Source organism: Mus musculus, chromosome 16 (genome assembly GCF_000001635.26).
Source record: "Mus musculus strain C57BL/6J chromosome 16, GRCm38.p6 C57BL/6J".
NCBI classification, from domain to species: Eukaryota; Metazoa; Chordata; class Mammalia; order Rodentia; family Muridae; genus Mus; species Mus musculus.
In genome coordinates this window covers 65,166,636-65,171,204 of record NC_000082.6, presented here as the reverse complement: position 1 = coordinate 65,171,204, position 4,569 = coordinate 65,166,636, and the positions used below count along the sequence as shown (strand labels likewise).

The 4,569-nt window shown below is 43.8% G+C and overlaps 1 non-coding gene across 1 annotated transcript; it reads left to right on the top strand.

The window, feature by feature from the left end:
* The first annotated feature begins 1,034 nt into the window (after window positions 1–1,034).
* Window positions 1,035–1,164, top strand: Gm22429. Its single transcript, XR_003952022.1, has one exon. It is a non-coding gene; the product is annotated as a small nucleolar RNA SNORA17 (small nucleolar RNA).
* Window positions 1,165–4,569: the final 3,405 nt, after the last annotated feature.

The following is a 4,569-nucleotide window of genomic DNA, read 5'->3' as shown; positions in this document are numbered from 1 at the left end:
CTTATTGGGGGAGATATGGCTTTGTTAGAGGAGGTGTGTCACTCTGATGCTGGGTGTCTGGGGCCTTAAATGCTCAGGTTATGCCCAGTGTGACAGAGAGACAGAGACAGAGACACAGACAGAGAGAGAGTGCTCTTCTGCTACCAGCAGATCAAGATGTAAAACTCTCAGCTCTTCCAGCACTATGCCTGCCTGATTGCTGCCATGCTTCCTACCAGTTTCAAGGACCGAATCCCTGAAACTGTAAGCCAGCTCCAACGAAATGTTTTTCTTTATAAGAATTGCCTTGGTCAACCAGGCAGTGGTGGCCCATGCCTTTAATCCCAGCACTTGGGAGGCTGAGGCAGGTGGATTTCTGAGCTCGAGGCCAGCCTGGTCTACAGAGTGAGTTCCAGGACAGCCAGGGCAACACAGAGAAATCCTGTCTTGGAAAACAAAAACAAAGACAAAAAGCAAAAAAAAAACAAGAATTGCCTTGGTCATGGTGTCCCTTCACAGCAAGAAAATCCTAAATAAGCCAAAGTATAATTTATACAAAGAGAGAGAGAAAAGAAAATGAGATTTTTTTTAAAGTAACAAAAGGAATTATCACAAAATAGATGTGGGCATTCTTTCCAGAACTGTATTTTAGTACACATTGGGGAAAGGGTGTTTTCCCTTTTCTCACTATGTGCAGACCAGTTCCTGATGGCCTTGCTCTGACCTGAAAAGAAAGCCTTCTTTTCTACTCCTGGAAACTAGCAGCATCCTGTGATCTACCCCATGTTAATTCAGTTTCTAATTTCTGTCCCACTGGTGTTCTCCAGTTGGGAAAGTGATCAGGATTGGCCATCTCATCATAACCGTTTGTCTAGCACCAGGGACAAAGGAATCTTCTCCACCTTCTATGACTTGTGACCCAAGGACCCTGAGCACTGTAAAGCTAACACTGCCACTTTGACCACTCAGATGACAACTGATTAATCAGATTATCATCGGCTCTTCCTGATCTCAGTGGCCTATAGAGAACAATAAACTCCTATTAAGATGTTTGGAATGCCCCTAAAGGTGTTGCGGGTGTGCCTGCTCTGTCACATGTGCATCAGAAAGTGCCAGAAGGAGAGAAGCCATGGTCATGCATAGTATTCTGACTAATGAACGTCTGAAAAATTAATACCTAGTAGATGAACATTTCCTGAGAAGAAGTCTCCTAAGACAACCACAAAGGGACCTGGACAGAGAGTTAGCCTGAGACAACCCCCAGTCTGGTGCCACAGCCGGAGACTAGAAGAATCATGCCTGGGTCTATGGGCCAAGGGTGAAAATTAGCTTAAGATAGTCAACTCTCACACGGAGACCCTCGGGCAGGCCAGGCAAGGAATGAGCCCTTAGATGACCACCAGACTGCTGCATAGGGCCATGACAGGGAGCTAACCAGAGATGCCAGTCCGATGTGAGACACGCCTGTGTGGGTGGGCAGACAGTGCCCAAGATGACCCCTGTCTGGATCCATAATGCATGAGCAGGGCATAGCACTCCTTAAACCACTCATGAGTGATCCCGGGCACCACTATGAAGGTGGTGGAGAAATTGAAGAAAAAAAGAAACATAAGGATGTAGACTCAGTGATGAGAGGCAGAACTAGAGACTCGAGAGTAGTGAGGAACAGCCTGATGTGAGTAGCTGGTATTGCCACCATGGACCAGGATGGGATCCTAGCCTGGGCTGCCACCAGGAACTATGTCTGGGTCTGTGGCTCTGCAGCGGCAGGAGTATGTTACCAACAAAGGCCCTGCAGGAGATGTACCTGTTCTGGGCTGCTGCCCTGGAGAATGTTGATGTCTGCAGGCTGTGAAGAACTGGTCCCACCCTTAGCCTGGACATTCTGGAAGAGCTCATTCTGGAGGTATGAGAACATGAGACCTGACCTTACCGTTAGCCAGCTGAAGTACTCAACAGCGCAGACCTACACATTGTCCACAAGTGCTGAAGTTGTGGCTGAATCAGCCCTGTGGATATAACTAAGGGATGATGGTGTGAACAAGGGAGAGATACCCTCCTCCCTGCTCCCCCTTCACCCTCTGAGTAAGTCAGGAGACCTGACCCTGGGATGGTGAGTGAAAGAAAGCTGACCCTGCACCTCACCTGTGCAGCAGGATGGTGCTGGCCTTGGTTGTAAGGGTGGGGTGGGGGTGTTGTTGGTAAGCAACTCTGAGGGCATGACCAGCTCAGATCCAGGGCTTTGAATTGACCAACCCCAAGATTTACCTAATCAATGAACTGCTGGAGTCTATGAAAGGGCAGGTCCTACAGACTCACAACTACAGGATATCTGAGAGAACTCTCAGTGAAGTTCCAGTACTGAGAGAGTAGCAGTAGCCAGAGACCTTGTACCAGACCAACACCGTCACTGCAATGAACATTTGCAAGTAAGTATGGACAAAAGGGTGCATTGTGAGACGTACTGTGACACACACTACAGTTTCCACAATGAGATCTTTTCCTCTGTGTTTGGTGTTAGGTTTTAGAGGTGGATAGAGGGTACAAGGGGAGGGGAAGGTGAGTGAGATTGGAGTACATGATATGAGATTCACACAAAAATAAATAAATAAATAAATAAATAACAGTAAAAAGACTTTTAAAAAGAAAAAAACGATGTTTCTATCACTACTGAATACTTATACATGCCATAGGGCACTAGAAAAAAATCATAACTTCTAATCTATTATTTACTTCTAGGACTTGGCACTGCATAGACTTGAAATGAAATTGCTAGAATTAGAAAGTCTGAAGATGAAGCACGGAATTTGTCAACTTTTCATTTTATTTACTTTCTTAAATTTTGTATATTGCTATTTGTGTGTGTGTGTGTGTGTGTGTGTGTGTGCATGCGTGTGTGTGTGGTGTGTATACATACCCCTGCACACACATATACAGTTGTGGCCTTATGGAAGTCAGAAGACAATTTCTGAGAATCTGTTCTCTTTCTACTTTGTTGATACAAGATATCTCTTGTTTCGTCACAGAATATTGGAGAGTGTACTGGCTGCTTTTGTGTGTCAACTTGGCCCAAGCTGAAGTTATCATGGAGAAAGGAGCCTCCCTTGAGGAAATGCCTCCATGAGATCCAGCTGTAAGGCATTTTCTCAATTAGTGATCAAGGGTGGAGAGCGCATTGTGGGTGGTGCCATCCCTGAGCTGGTAGTCCTGGGTTCTGTAAGAAAGCAAGCTGAGCAAGCCAGGGGAAGCAAGCCCATAAGTACCATCCCTCCACAGCCTCTGCAACAGCCCTTGCTTCCAGATCTGCTTAAGTTCCAGTCCTGACTTCCTTTAGAGATGAACAGCAATGTAGAAATGTAAGCAGAATAAACCCTTTCTTCAGCAACTTGCTTCTTGATCATGATGTTTGTGCAGGAACAGAACCCCTGACTAAGACAGAGACCAACTGGCTCCGGCTTCTTCCCAGTCCCTCATTTCACCACAGGATTCAAAGAAGCCACAGCATCTGCATTTTTTAATGGTAGTTCAGGGTTTGAATTCACTGAAGGTCATTGGGCTTGCTCAGCACATTCTTCACCCACTGAGCAGTCAATCTTGACAGCCTGATATTTTCTTCCTGAGAATTCAAATGGGTCACTTGATTCTTCTGTTTAAAGCTTTCCTTAACATGGCCCTGAATAATCTGGCATTTCGTCTGCCTCCCAAAACATCTCCAAATACATCACTTTTACTATCCACAGTTCTACTCTGTGCACATACTGAGAATGTCACACAAAAGTATTCTTCCTGCCTCTCTTATTTACTTATTTCTGACACCTCCCCCCTATGTCTAGTTTAAACATTTCCCTTTCACGTTCAGTGAACATGTCACCTCTATTTAGACATCCTTTGATTACCGTCCAGACTACACAGCTATCATCAGGAAATGTTCTAATTGCACAATTTACTTGTCATTAATGGCATTCAGCGTTGGTGTGGCCTGTGTTATGTGCATGAGACGTGATTTGACGAATGCTCTTACTTTATAGACATGAAGCTAGAAGGCAAGGCTAACATCTTCACTACTGAACTCTTTTTGTCTCAGGAATAATTCCTTTTTAATCAATACTAAAAATGATAGTTATCTGGATGATTGGATGAAAGAATTGCATTTTTACCAACTGAGCTTTCCTATCCCTTTAAATTATTTATCAAAATAACTTCGGCACTAGAGAACAATTTAATTTTAGCACAGAGGGTGTTTTAACACTTAAATTCAAATCGATTGACAAAAAAACTTATAAGTTTTTCACACATAAACTAAAAGTTCTTCATTATGTACCTAAAGTGAGTAAAATTTATCTTTTATCTGCACAGAAGGATTGTCCCATAAATAGTATATAACCTTTCCACAAGAATATGCCTTCAATGCCAGCTTAGAAATGAACCCTGATTTCTGGAGCTGAGAACCACATGGTAAAGAAAGCTTCTGAGCTTCTAACAGAGGCTGTCATAGTTTGGAACTTATTCCGAACATTTCTATTCCTGCCCCCAGATTCTGCCTATAATTTTCTAGATTTATTTTGTTAGTTCACACCCAAACCTAGCATA